Here is a 15,528-nt window from a genome sequence, read left to right on the forward strand (position 1 = left end):
CATATTAATAGCTCAGTGTTAATTGAGATTGTTGTCACAATTCAGCAAGAACAATCTGAAAGGAAATGATATCATTATGTATTCAAATGTCAGAAATAAGAATAAAGATTTTTTTTTCTGAAAGCTTAGAGAAACCATTTATAGGCCATAGAAAGTTTACTTTCTTATCAGAAAAGGGAAGAGAAAGGGGTGTTATCATTTGCCCAAAAAAATAACAGGGGGACTTCCATCTATTACTTATGAATATAATTTCTATGCAGTGGTAACATGAGTATATATTTATGTTCTGACCTTTCCACACACAAGAAAAATAGCTTCCTTTATTTAAGTCCCCTGGGATAAAATGACTTTTGTGAATAAATTAAATTTAGCACACTTTCCTACATCTTTCATCCCTTTCACCATGTTTCACAGGTGTAGGGCACACACAAAAACTAAGAAGCATTTTGTACCACCGAGGGCCAAGTATGTGCAAAACAAAACAAAACTACTCACCATACCAAGCAGATAGAGATGAATGAATATCTAACCTGTCCTTTCCTGTATTTATAGGCTGTTTCCCCAATTTTTCTACTAGCTCAGTCTCATTATTTTTATTTATAGTACACAGGGAATGATTTTTCACATGATGTTTCTGTTTTTTTCAATCATCTTGGGTGATGGGGCCATCTTTTCATTTTTATACTTTGCCAGTCCCACCACATAGAAACTAGAGTTTTAACAGCTGCTGTGAAATCATCGTAATATCCATAGACATAGGCTCAGTGCTTCAAAAAATCACTTTCTCAAAACTCCCTTTTCCTGGTTGCACTGAAGATCTATACGTCATGTTGTTTTAATGTTGTAATCATCCACTCTAATTTTGTCACACAGTGTGCCCTACAGGAAGTTCTCATTGTAAGAGATTTATGTCATTCCTGTCAAAGTTTTCAATCAGAAATCCAAAGACGTAAACGAGGGGTGAGATTGGAGTTCTCTACCTTTGCTGGTTTAATAGATTTTTCTTGAAAATTCTCTTACTTGAAGCCTCTATACTAAACATGAATCTTCATTTTTGTCTTTTCCTATTAAGAAAAATTTTGCAGTGCACTATGCTCTCTCCTGTAAGATAAATGCTTTCAAATCTTCATGTGTTTTTATACCAACAGATGCCTCGGATAACGAATTAAGAGAGCTTCTGCTTTCCTCCTCTTTAAAGAATGGTTCCTGCAACATCTAAAATAAAGAACATCCCAGAAATAAAGCTATCCATCTTTCCCAGCATTACCGTGTAATATTCATTTTAATGAGAATATTACCTCTAGTGTAATACCCATAACAGCCCTCTGAGTTTGTTGCTATTCTGTAAATTTTATACAGGGCAAAATTAAGGTTCAGGAAAAAAAAAAAAGACTTGTCAAGAATAATACCGTTATTTGGTGACATATATATTTGAATTTAGGTTGGTCTCCTGCTAAGACTTAATGCATTTTTTCACTTGTCCACTAATGCCAGGGCTCCTTTTCGTTCTATATTTAAGCATATTGGAAGTAGGGCATTGAGCGAATAGTATGTCAATGGCCATCAGCAGATGTGTACTTAAACCAGGGCTATCTTTAGAGCTGTTGATGATCTTTTGGATTTTCATGACTTTGTTGTCCCCAAATAGCAGCATTCCTATGCTGAATGCCTCCCTGTCTGAAGGAGTAAGCTCAATTCTGATACTGGTTTGATACTTTGGAGAAAGCCACATAGAGCTTGGCTCCTTGGTTCTTTTAGTAGAGTTGATAAAGGATCCTGAACAACCTTTCTCATCTCTCATCGCCAACTCTCTCCAGTGTTACTGTACTTACTGATCCAAATTTATTTTAATATTTGAAACCTCAATTTTATCTATTATTATGACCAAAAATTAACAGTCTCTGGTGTACATGCATAAATAAAGCTTTTATTTTTCATACTGCTAGAAATGCTTTGTATTGACAATATTTCCAATATAATGTAATCTATCTGCTTTTTTAATGTTGAAGTTCATTGTAGACATATGCCCTTATAACATTAAAATCAGACATGATATGTGAAGAAAACATTATTCGAAAGCATCAGATAATAACTTCTTTAGCAGAAATAGCTTCTCCTTCCCCTCAAATCAAGATGGGTGCAGGGTCAATTAAAGGCCCAGTCCACTGCAGTGTAGAGAAGAATTGTCATATTAATTATACATAAAATGGCCTTGTTCGGTAGGTTAGTCTAGGACTGGCATCTGGGAATTTGGATTTTGAGACTATTTTAACCACCTACTTCATAACAGAAGATTGTTATGTCTAAACTGTTTGTGCAAACAATGTGGTTTATCCAGAGGTCCTGCCCTGTGTTTCTGGATTTAGCTAGAAACGTATGAAGGTTTCTACACGACCAGCACTCAACAGAAAGTTTGGGTCTTGGATCTCTAAGGAGGTTCATTGGTAGATATTTTGTACCTGTTGTCACAACTCTGCTTGGGGAATTAAGTGTTTCCTCTGTGACTTCATTGAAAGAGGATTCTTAGAAAGCTGGGCCTGAGTTCTGAGCTATTGCATCCAGTTTGCCTTCTGTTGATTGTTCACTGTATCTTCTTCTTGAAAGAAATAGCAGCCTCGACCCCGTGTTCTGTGATTCCTTCAAACAAATCTTCAAGCCAGAGAGTAACCCAAGGAACTGTTTCTCAGCTATTGATCCTACTTCATCTGTTCTGGAATTTTACATTAATGTTTCTTTCCTATAAACTAAGTATTTGCTGATTCCCAAAGTTCACATGTTAAAATCCTGATCCCAAAGTCATGGTGTTTTGATATGCGTTCTTCTGGAGATGAAGTCAGGGTTTCCATGAATGCAACTGATGTCCCTTAAGACAGACAGAGGATCTCTCTCTCTCTCTCTCTCTCTCTCTCTCTCTCTCTCTCTCGTATGAAGATAAGAAAAATGGTCATTTCTGAACAGAAAAAGTAGGTTTATTCATCAGAGAGTAGGTGGCTTGATCTCAGGCTTTCCAGCACACAGAAATGTGAAAAGTAAATTTTTGTTGTTTTTACCACTCAGTGTAGGTTACTCTCTTATAGTATACTGAGCAGACGACAACAAATGCACATTTATAAATGATGTAGCCAGTCTCACTAATCAAAAAAGGAAAGAACAGCTTTAAGGAAAGCATATAAAGAAAAAAAAAAAAACTGGATGTAATCACAGTACTCAGGAGAGGCTCCCAGGGGTCTATAATGGTGATCCTAGCTGAGACTTCTAGCAGTGAGGGTTAAATAATCTGAACTTGTCACCTCTTATAGCCAGGTGGAACTTCTAGTGGAGGGAGGGGGACACCAACCCATCCATAAACCCTTCAACCCAAACTTTGTTTTGCCTGCAAGAAGTGTAAGGGTAAGGATGGTGCAGAGATTGAGGGAATAGCAAACCAATGACTGGCCTATTTGTGCCCCACCCCATGGGAGAGAGTCAGCCCTTGTCACTATTAATGACACTCTGCTATGAATGCAGAGAGGAACCTAGCTTAACTGTCTCCTGAGAGGTATCATCCAGCAGCTGATGGAAACAGATGCAGAGACCCACAGTCAAACAATACGCAGAGCTTTGGAAGTTCTATGGAAGAGAGGGAAGATGGATAGAGGGAACTGGGAGAGTCAAGGACACCACAAGAACACCAATAGAGTCAACTAACCTGCCCCATGGAGGCACACAGAGACTAAATCACCCACCAAAGAGCATAAATGGGCTGGACCTAGACCCCCAACACATACATAGCAGATGTGCACTGTGCTCAACATGTGGGTCCCCTAACATCAGGACTTCTTTGACTCTGTTGCTTGCCACTGGATCACTTCAGCCTAGCTGGACTGCATTGTCAGACTCCAGTGAGAAAGGATGTGCTTAGTCCTGTTTCCATTTAAAGTGCCAGGATGGGCTGATAGCCCTTGGGGGCTTCCCCTTCTTCCTTGGGAGCATGAGGATGATCCTGGAAGGAAATGAGGAAGGGGGCTGGGATCAGGTGGCAAAGAGATTAAATTAGCAAAAATACTTAATAAAATACTTGCAAACCGAATCCAAGAACACATTAAAGATATTATCCACTATGACCAAGTAGGCTTCATCCCAGGTATGCAGGAGTGGTTCAATATACGGAAATCCATCAATGTGATCCACCATATTAACAAACTGAAAGAAAAAACCACATGATAATCTCCCTAGATGCTGAAAAAGCATTTGACAAAATCCAACATCCATTCATGTTTAAAGTATTGGAGAGATCAGGGATACAATGCACATATCTAAACATAGTAAAGGTGATATACAACAAACCTATAGCCAACATCAAACTGAACGGAGAGAAACTTAAAGCAATCCCACTAAAATCAGGGACAAGACAAGGCTGCCCACTCTCTCCATATCTCTTCAACATAGTGCTGGAAGTCCTTGGTAGAGCAATAAGACAGTTGAAGGAGATCAAGGGGATACAAATTGGAAAGGAAGAAGTCAAATTATCACTATTTGCAGATGATATGATAGTATACGTGAGTGACCCCAAAAACTTTACCAGGGAACTCCTACAGCTGATAAACACCTTCAGCAAAGTGGTCGGATACAAAATTAACTCAAAGAAATCAGTAGCCCTCCTGTATACAAAAGACAAAAGGGCTGAGAAAGAAATTAGGGAAACAACACCCTTCACAATAGCCACAAATGACATAAGGTACCTCGGAGTAACCCTAACCAAGGAAGTCAAAGACTTGTATGAAAAAAATTTCAAATCTCTGAAGAAAGAATTAGAAGAAGATATGAGAAGATGGAAAGATCTCCCATGCTCATGGCTTGGCAAGATTAACATAATAAAAATGGCCATCTTACCAAAAGCAAGCTACAGATTCAATGCAATGCCCATCAAATTACCAACACAATTCTTTACAGACCTGGAAAGAAAAATTCGCAACTTCATATGGAATAACAAGAAACCCAGAATTGCTAAAACAATCCTCTACAATAAAAGATCTTCTGGAGGTATCTCCATTCCTGATCTTAAGTTGTACTATAGAGCAACAGTTTTAAAAACTGCATGGTACTGGCATAGAAACAGAATGGTGGATCAATGGAACCGAACAGAGGACCCAGAAATAAACCCACACACTTATGGACACCTGATCTTTGACAAAGATGCCAAAACCATTCAATGGAAAAAGATAGCATCTTCAACAAATGGTGCTAGTCCAACTGGATGTCTACATGTAGAAAAATGAAAATAGATCCATACTTATCACCCTGCACAAAACTGAAGTCCAAGTGGATCAAAGACCTCAACATAAAACCAGACACATTAAATCGGCTTGAAAAAAAAGTGGGAAATACCCTAGAACTCATTGGTACAGGAGAAAACTTCCTGAACAGAACACCAACAGCACAGGCTCTAAGAGAAACAATCAATAAATGGGGCCTCATGAAACTGAAAAGCTTCTGCAAAGCAAAGGACACCGTCATCAAAACAAAGAGACTGCCTACAGATTGGGAAAAAATCTTCACCAACCCTTTATCTGACAGAGGACTCATATCCAGTATATATAAAGAACTAAAGAAGCTGAAAAGCAGCAAACCAAGTAATCCACTTAAAAAATGGGGAACAGAGCTAAACAGAGAATTCTCTGTGGAGGAATACTGAATGGCAGAGAAGCACTTAAAGAAATGCTCAGCCTCACTAGCCATTAGGGAAATGTAAATCAAAACAACCCTGAGATTTCACCTTACACCCATCAGAATGGCCAAGATCAAAAACTCAAGTGACAACACATGCTGGAGAGGTTGTGGAGAAAGGGAAACCCTTCTCCACTGCTGGTGGGAATGTAAACTTGTACAACCACTCTGGAAATCAATCTGGCGCTTTCTCAGACAACTAGGAATAGCGCTTCCTCTAGATCCAGCCATACCACTCCTGGGCATATATGCAAAAGAGGCTCAAGTACACAAAAAGGACATTTGCTCAACCATGTTTGTAGCAGCTTTATTTGTAATAGCCAGAAGCTGGAAACAACCCAGATGCCCCTCAACTGAAGAATGGATGCAGAAATTGTGGTACATCTACACAATGGAATATTACTCAGCAATGAAAAATAAAGAAATCATGAAATTTGCAGGTAAATGGTGGGATCTGGAAAGGATCATCCTGAGTGAGTTGTCCCAGAAGCAAAAAGACACACATGGTATATACTCACTCATATAGACATACAACATAGGACAAATCCACTAAAACCTGTACATCTAAAGAAACTAAGCAAGAGAGAGGACCCTAACTAAAATGTCCAATCCCCATCCGGAAAGGCAAAGAGGATGGACATCAGAAGAAGAAGAAAACAGGAAACAACCTAGGAACCTACCATAGAGGGCCTCTGAAAGCCTCTGCCCTACGGACTATCAAAGCAGATGCTGAGCCTGATGGGCAACTGTTGGGCAGAGTGAATGGAATTTTAGGTAAGAACTGGGAAATAGTAAGAGCTGGAGAGGACAGGGTCTCCACAAGGAGAGCAACAGAACAAGAAAATTTGAACACAGGGAACTTCCCAGAGACTCATACTCCAACCAAAGACTATTAATAGAGATAACCCAGAACCCCTGCACAGATGTAGCCCATGGCAGGTCAGTGTCCAAGTGGGTTACATAGTAATGGGAAGAGGGACTGCCTCTGACATAATCTGATTGGCCTGCTCTTTGATCACCTCCCCCTGGGGGGGAGCAGCCTTACCAGGCCATAGTAGAGGACAATGCAGCCACTTTTGATGTGAACTGATAGACTAAGATCAGAAAGGAGAGGAGAACCTCCCCTATCAGTGGACTTGGGGATTGGCATGCATGCAGAGGGAGGAGGGAGGGTGGGATTGGGAGGGGAGGAGGGAGGGGCTTATGGGGGGATGCAGAATGAATAAAGTGTAATTGATGAAAAATTAAAAAAAAATAAAAATTAAAAAAACAAACAAACAAACAAAAACAAAAAAGAGATTAAATTAAATAAATAAACAAATAAGTAAATGGAAAGAACTAGGTAAATTAGGCTTAAAGAAGTAAGCTTTATTGTTTGGTTTGAACATTATATTTTGTAGGCCTAGAACACACTTTTTTTTAGATTTGGTTTTATTTATATGAAGAATGAGCTAAAATAATATTATTTCAGCTTTTTTTAAATTTATTTTTTATTGATTACTGTTTGTTCACTTTGTATCCCAGCTATAACCCCCTCCTTCATCCCCTCCCAATCCTACCCTCCCTCCCTCATCTCCTCCCATGTCCCTTCCCTAGTCCACTGATAGGGGAGATCCTCCTCCCCTTCAGTCTATCAGGTTTTATAATTCTTGGAAAAAAAAAAATCTTCTTCCCAGTAATAACACTCACTAATGATGTCTCTCTCTGTCACTGATAATATTGCAGTATTACAGTGACTTTTTTAAGGGCTAGTTTGGAGTATACAAATGGACATACCTGAAATATTTCCCTTGGCAAAAAAAATTACTACATGAAAATAAAATTATTTAACATTAAAAAATTGTTAGTATTTTCAGGATCATAGTAGTCTGTGAGTCTAAATATTCATATTGAACCTCTTTCTATGAATATCCTTATGCAGAAAAGGAACCTTTTAACATTGGAAGCCTTTCTTTGCCTTGTTTTCAGCTTCTTGTCCACTGAGAAGGTGAAGAAAATCCTACACTACGGTCTCCTGCCAAAGCTATGCTGTGATCAAGTGCAGCAGGGCAGATTAAAAGACTCAACACTCTTAAACTGGGAGACAAAACAAATCCATTGCTTACATCAGGCATTTAAGAAATCAGATAAAAAGCAATAACACAACCATATATTATGTAAAATGATGTGCCTGTTTATTTTTCATAAATAGTAGGTTGCCACTATTTAACTCCATTAAAAAATTCTTCATTATCAAAAGTTATTATTTAAATAGTCCTTAACATAAATAAAGTTATTATGATGGTTCATGGACATTTTCTCCAGTTTGTGTTTTTTTCTCTATGAAGGCTTCCCTTAATAATGTAAAATAATGCAAATGTTTGAGATTCTTGATCAAGAATAAGAAATCCTGAATCTTTTTTTTTTATAAATACGTGAGTTTTTTATTTTTTATTTTTTATTTTTTAATTGAATACACGTTTGAACATGGTACGCAAACCTCCTGTGGAAACAGGAGAGGAATGCAGCTCTGAGATCTAAGGGTACAGAGTTTTGAAAGGGAAAAAACACAAGCAGGAACTTACATGTTTTGGCAGTACATGATTGGGTAAGGGAAATTGACTTTTGAAATGATTGGTCCACTTTAGGCACCAAGACTACAAACAGTTCTGACCTGGTCATATGGGCTGGTATCCTAGCAACTGTATAATTAGAGTGCAGGAAAGAATGCAGTAAGTCTAGTTCTTCCCCTCAGGGCATTAAAACTAAACTTCAAGACAATACTCACTGATTTTTAAGTCTTTGGTCTCTCATTCCCCTCTTCCCATGATCATTTGAAGACCCAGTCTTGGGTTTTCCAGATATGAACTCTGGTATCCTACGTATTTATTTACCTTTCCGTAATGGGATCTGAGTACCATTGCTATATCACTCCCAAACATTCCTTCATAAAAGCCATCAAGCGATTTATAATACAAGGGAAACTCTGAATCTTAAATTTACCAAAAATTTGTAATTTGTGGTGCTTGAATTTCTTTGTATAGATTTCAATTATTATTTGTTGTCATTCTCCTATCAGAGGAAATTGAGTGTGAATAATGTTTATTTTTACAGAATGTTTGTTTTCAAGAAAGTCTATCAGGATTGTTTAATCTAAAAGGCCATTTTATTATTAAGATAATTACATTGGGCATACAATTCTAAACTGACTTTTTTTTTTTTACTGCTTTGAAGTCATTCCATTATATTCTGACTTTTATGGTTTCAGTTAAAAGCTATAACCTTTAATCCCTTTTCTGTTATTCTGTATGTAATATATCATTATCCCTTGGCATCTTTTTAAGTTTTCTTTTATTTATTTAAATTTATTCACTTGGCATCCCATCTGTAGCCTCCTCGCTCAGCCCCTCCCAATCCAGCCCTCCCTCACACATCTCTTCCTATGCCCATCCCACAGTCCACTGATAGGGGAAGTCCTCCTCCCCTTCCATCTGACCCTAGTCCATCAGGTATCATCAAGATGGCTGCATTGTCTTTCTCGGTGGCCTGGTAAGGCTGACCAATCCTCCCTCAGGGGGAGGTGATCACAGAGCCAACCACAGAGTACATGTCAGAGACAGCCCCTGTTTCCCTTACAAGGAAACACACTCAGAAACTGAGCTGCCATGGGCTACACCTATGGAGGGGTTCTAGGTTATCTCCATGCATGGTTCTTTGTTGGAGTATTACTCTCAGAAAAGAACCATGGGCCCAGATTTTTTGGTTCTGTTACTCTCCTTGTGGAACTCCTGCCTTTCCACGACTTTCTATCTCCCCCTTGTTTCATAAGATTCCCTGCACTCTGATCAAAGTTTGGCTAAGAGTCTCAGTATCTGTTTTGATAGCCTGCTGGGTAGAGTATTTCAGAGGCTCTCTGTGATAGATTCCTGTCCTGATCCCTGTTTTCTCCTTCTCCCTATGTCCATCCTGTTTGCCTTTCTGAATGAAGATTGATCATCTGACAAAGGATTTTCCTTCTTGCTAAGCTTCTTCAGGTGTACAGATTTTAGTATGTTTACCCTATATTGCATGTCTAATATCCACTTATAAGTGAGTATATACCATGTTTGTCTTTCTGCTTCCAGGATACCTCACTCAGGGTGATCTTTTCTAGTTCCCACCATTTGTCTGCAAATTTCATGATTTCCTTGTTTTTAATTGCTGAGTAGTATTCCACTGTGTAAGTGTACCACTATTGCTGTATCCATTCCTCTGTTGAGGGACATCTGAGTTGTTTCCAGATTCTGGCTATTACTAATAAAGCTGTTAAAAACATAGTTGGTTAAATGTCCTTGTTGTATACTTGAGCATATTTTGGATATATGCCTAGGAGTGGTATAGCTGGATCTTGAGGTAGCACCATTCCTAATTGTCTGAGAAAGTGCCAGATTGATTTCCAAAGTGGTTGTACAAGTTTACATTCCCACCAGCAATGGAGGAGGGTTCCCCTTTCTCCACATCCTCTCCAGCATGTGTTGTCACTTGAGTTTTTGATCTTAGCCATTCTGATGGGTGTAAGGTGAAATCTCAGGGTCATTTTGATTTGCATTTCCCTGATGACTAAGGACACTGAGTATTTCTTTAAATGTTCCTTTGCCATTCGATAGTCCTCTACTGAGAATTCTGTTTAGCTCTGTACCCCAGTTTTTAAATGCATTACTTGATTTGTTGCTGTTTATCTTCCTGAGTTCTTTATATATTCTAGATATTACCCCTCTATCAGATATGGGTTGGTGAAGATCCCTTCCTAGTCTGTAGGCTGTCATTTTGTTCTGATGACAACAATGTCCTTTGTTTTTTTTCTTTCATGAGGTTCCATTTATTGTTGATCTTAGAGCCTGTGCTGTTGGTGTTCTGTTCAGTAAGTTGTCTCCTGTGCCAATGAGTTCAGGGATCTTCCCTACTTTTCATATAACAGGTTTAGTATGTCTGGTTTTATGTTGAGGTCTTTGATCCACCTGGACTTTAGTTTTCTGCAGGGTGATAAATATGGTCCTATTGGCTTTTCCTACATGTAGATGTCCAGTTAGACCAGCACCGTTTTTTGAAAATACTATCTTTTTTCCATTGTATTGTTTTGCTATCTTTGTCAAATATCAGGTTGCCATAGTTGTGTGGGTTTATTTCTGGGTCTTCTATTCGATTCTCTTGATCAACCAGTCTGTTTCTGTGCCAGTTCCATGCAGATTTTATTACTTTTGCTTTATAGTAAGTCCAGCTTGAGATTAGGGATGATGACTCCAGAAGATCTTTTATTGTAGAGGATTGTTCTAGTGATTCTGGGTTTCTTGTTATTTCATGTGACTGAGAATTTTTCTTTCAAGGTTTGTAAAGAATTGTGTTGGTAGTTTGATGGGAATTGCATTGAATCTGTAGATTGCTTTTGGTAAGATAGCATTTTTACTATGCCAATTCATGAGCATGGGAGATTTTCTGATATCTTCTTCTAGTTCTTTTTTCAGAGACTGGAAGGTTTTTTCTTTTGTTGTTGTTTTTTCCTACAACTCACTGACTTCTTTGGTTAGAATTGCACCATGGTACTATGTATTTTGTGGCTATTGTGAATGGTGTTGTTTCCCTAATTTCTTTCTCAGTCCATTTTACTTTTGTATACAGAAGGACTACTGATTTTTTTTTGAGTTACTTTTTAATCCAGCCACTTTGCTTAAGATCTTTATCAGCTGTAGGTATTCCCTGGTAGAATATTTGGGTCACTCATGTATAATATCATATTTTGCACAAATAGTGATACTCTGACTTCTTCATTTTCAATTTGAATTCCCTTGATCTCCTATAATTGTCTTATTGATGTAGCAAGAACTATGCTGAAGAGTAATGGAGAGAGTAGGGAGCCATTTGGACCTGGGCTTTTTTTGGATGGGAGACTTGAGGATAGCTTCTATTTCATTAGGGTCAAAAGACTGTTTGACTTATTTGCCTTGTCTTGATTCAGCTTTGCTAAGTGGAATAGATCAAGAAAATTGTCCATTTCTTTTAGATTTTCAAATTCTGTGTAGTGTAAGCTTTTGAAGTATGAACGATTGATTGGATTTCCTCAGTGTTTGTTCTTATGCCCCCTCCCTTCATTTCTGATTTTGTTGATTTGGACAGTGTACCTCTGCCTTTTAATTAGTTTGGCTAAGGGTGTGTCTACTGTGTTGCTTTTCTCAAAGAACCAGCTCTTGGTTTCATTGATACTTTGAATTGTTCTCTTTGTTTCTAGTTTATTAATTCAGCCCTGAGTTTCTTTATTTCCAGCCTTCTACTCCTCTTTGGTGTGTCTGCTTCTTTTTTTCCTAGGGCTTTTAGGTGAGTCATTAAGTTGCTTGTATGAGATGTTGAATTTCTTTATGAAGGCACTTAGTGCTATGAACTTTCCTCTTAGCACTGCTTTCATTGTGTCCCATAAGCTTGGGTATGTTGTGCCTTCATTTTCATTGAATTCTAGAAAAACTTTAATTTCTTTATTTCTCTCCTAACCCAGCTGTCATTGATTAGCAAGTTGTTCAGTTTCCTTGTGTTTGTAGGCTTTTTACTATTTATGTTGTTGTTGAGGTCCAATTTTAGTCCATGGTGGTCTGATAGGATACAAGGGATGATTCCAGTCTTCTTGTATCTGTTGAGCCTCGCTATGTGACCAATTATGGTCTATTTTGGAGAAGGTTCCATGAGGGGCTGAGATGTTGTGTTTGGATGAAAGGTTCTGTAGATATCTGTTAGGTCCATTTGATTCATGACATCTGTTAGAGTCATTGTTTCTTTGTTTAATTTCTGTTATGTTGACCTGTCCTTCGTTGAAAGTGTGGTGTTGAAGTCTCCCACTATTAACATGTGAGGATCTAATTGTGGTTTAAATTTCATTAATGTTTCTTTTACAAATGTGGGTGCCCTTGCATTTGGGACAATGATGTTCATAACTGTGATGTCTTCTTGGTGGAAGTTTCCTTTAATGTGAATGAAGAGTCCTTCTCCATTTCTTATGATTAATTTTGTTTGAAGGTCTATTTTATTAGATATTAGAATGGCTATTCCTACTTGCTTTGTGGGTCCATTTGCTTGGAAAACTGTTTTCTAACCCTTTACTCTCAGGTAATGTATATCTTTGTGACTTAGGTGTGTTTCTTGTATGAAACAGATTGCTGGGTCTTGTTTATGCATCAGTTACATCAGTGTGTGTCTCTTTATTGGAGAGTTGAGTCCATTGATTTTGAGATTAATGACCAGTGCCTGTTAGATCCTTTGATATTGATGTTGGTTGTGGTAGTGTGTTTTAATTTTGCTATAGCGAGGTTATTTATTTCCTGTGTTTTCCTGACTCTAGTGGTAGAGTATGTCTGTATGATTCCTTCCTATTGGTTTTTCTGATGTGGGGTTATTTATTACCTGTGTTTTCCTAGGTGTAGTTTCCTTCTTAGAAGTGGATTGTGGATAAGTACTGTTTAAATTTGTTTTTGTGGTAGAATATCTTGTGTTCTCCTTCTATGGTGATAGAAAGTTTTGCTGGGTATAGTAGTTGGGACTAATATCTGTGGTCTCATAGTATCTGTAAGATATGTACCCAGGCCCTTCTTTTAGAGTTTCTAATGAGAAGTCAGGTGTAATTTTGATAAGTTTACTTTTCTATATGACTTGGCCTTTTTTCCTTGAAGCTTTAAATATTCTTTCTTTGTTCTGTACATTTAGTGTTTCATATGGTGGGGTGATTTTCTTTTCTGCTCCAATCTATTTGGTGTTCTATAAGCTTCCTGTATGTTTCTAGGCCGCTCTTTCTTTAGGTTGGGAAGCTTTCTTCTATGATTTTGTTGAAAATATTTTCTGGGCCTTGGTGTTTGGTGTCTTCTCCTTCTATTTCTATTATTCTTAGGTTTTGTCTTTTCATGGTGTCCCAGATTTTGTGGATTTTCTGTGCCATGAGCTTTTTAGTTTCAACATTTTCTTTGACTGATGTATCAATTTCTTCAATCTTATCTTCTACCCATGTGATTCTCTCTCCAACCTCTCATCTTATGTTGGTGATGCTTGTATCTGTAGTTTCTGCCCTCTTTCCTAGGTTTTCCATCTCCAAGATTACCTCAGATTGTATTTTCTTTATTGCGTTTACTTTCATTTTTAAGTCTTAAACTGTTTTAATCATTTCCTTCTCCTATATGATTGTAGTTTTCTGTATTTCTTTAAAGGATTTTGTTCAATTATGTCACCCTTTTTGACTGTGTTTTCTTATGCTACTTTGAGGGATTTATTATCCTCCTTCAAGGACTCTATCATTTTCATAACCTCATATTAGAAATCTTTTTCTTGTGCTTCAGATGTGATTAGTATCTCCAGGGTTTGCTGTGGTATTACCACCGTTTTCTGGTGGTGCCATATGGTCTTGAGTTTTGGTGCTTCTATTCTTATGCTGGCCTCTAGCCATTTGGTTGACTCTGTTGTTTGCAGTCCTGGTGGTCCCTCAGCTGGGTTCACTGTCTCCACTGACTTCACTGTCTTTGCTGCGGTCTGTGTCTGTATTCCAAGTGAAACAGGCAGATATGGGGAGCTGGCAGAAAGATCTCTGAGCTGAAATTTGGTCTGCCTCTTCAGGACAGGGGACAATGCTGCTTGGGTTCCAAGGCTATCTTACTTCACTAGGTTTGTCGTCTCTACAAGGCTCGCTGTTTGTGACACAGGTGGCCTAGGCAGATTGGGAGCAGAGAAAAAGAGCTCCAAGCCAAAAGTTGCTCCAGGTCCAAACAAGCTTCTTCAGGATGTGGGACAATGGGGTTTGGGGCCAACACCCAGCTCACCTCTGCTGTGTTTGCTGTCTCTGCTGGGCTTGCTGTCTGTGACCCAGGTGGAGCAGGCAAATGGGGAGCAGGTGAAAACATTTCTAAGTTGAAAGCGGGTCTTGTTCCACATAGGCCTCCTTGGGATGAGGGACAATGGTTAGTGGGTCCCAAGCCCAGCTCATCTTCACTGGGCTCACTGTCTGTGATCCAGGTAGGCCAGACAGATGGGGAGAAGATGGAAAGATCATGGAAAGATGGAGGCTGTTCTGGGTTCCCACAGCCCCCTCCCCCCGGGATGGAGGACAATGGACCTTTGTCATCTTTTCTTATTATTATGCTGTCACATGATGCTATGGTCTTCTAATTCCTTTAGCTGTTGTAAAATTATGTTTGTAAGTAGTTAACTGTTCAAACTTAAGCTTCTGTTAGCATTGAAAAGTTTCTCTACACTCTCATGCTTTCAAGCAGAATAAATACTAATTGTTACTTTAGGTGCTTCAATTCTGCCCTCTCTTTCTGATAACCTATTCTCTGCAGCCTGCTATATGTCTTTTGTCTCCAGCACAGTAGCTGGAACTTGGTCACTGAATAGCAACTGACTTAAAATGAAACAAAAGTATAAACCTCCATTGATTGTCCAAGCTCCAAACTGCTACAGTGGGTACCTCTGTTAAAGTCTCTGAGTTAAAAAAAATGTCACATACTGGCCTAATCCAAGGGAAGGGAAGCTAGACTTTACTTTTATGAGAAAAGCATGCAAATAGAGGTTAAAAATTAATTTTTATAGACATTTTGGATGTTATCTGCTACCATTTATTCAACTGTTAAAAATTCATATTTATGCAAAATAGAGTAAAAATCTAATCCTTAATGTCATATTATTGTAGCACTAGCTCCAAATCAGAATCTGATCATTGAAATAAAATACATCTCAGATGTAGATGAGGATGTGGGGGAGGCATTCTTTATTGCAGCTACTTAGTTGTAGTTTTTCTCAAACAAACAAAAAAAAGAATAAAAAATATGTGTTACCTCTGCT

Source organism: Meriones unguiculatus, chromosome X (genome assembly GCF_030254825.1).
Source record: "Meriones unguiculatus strain TT.TT164.6M chromosome X, Bangor_MerUng_6.1, whole genome shotgun sequence".
Lineage (NCBI taxonomy): Eukaryota > Metazoa > Chordata > Mammalia > Rodentia > Muridae > Meriones > Meriones unguiculatus.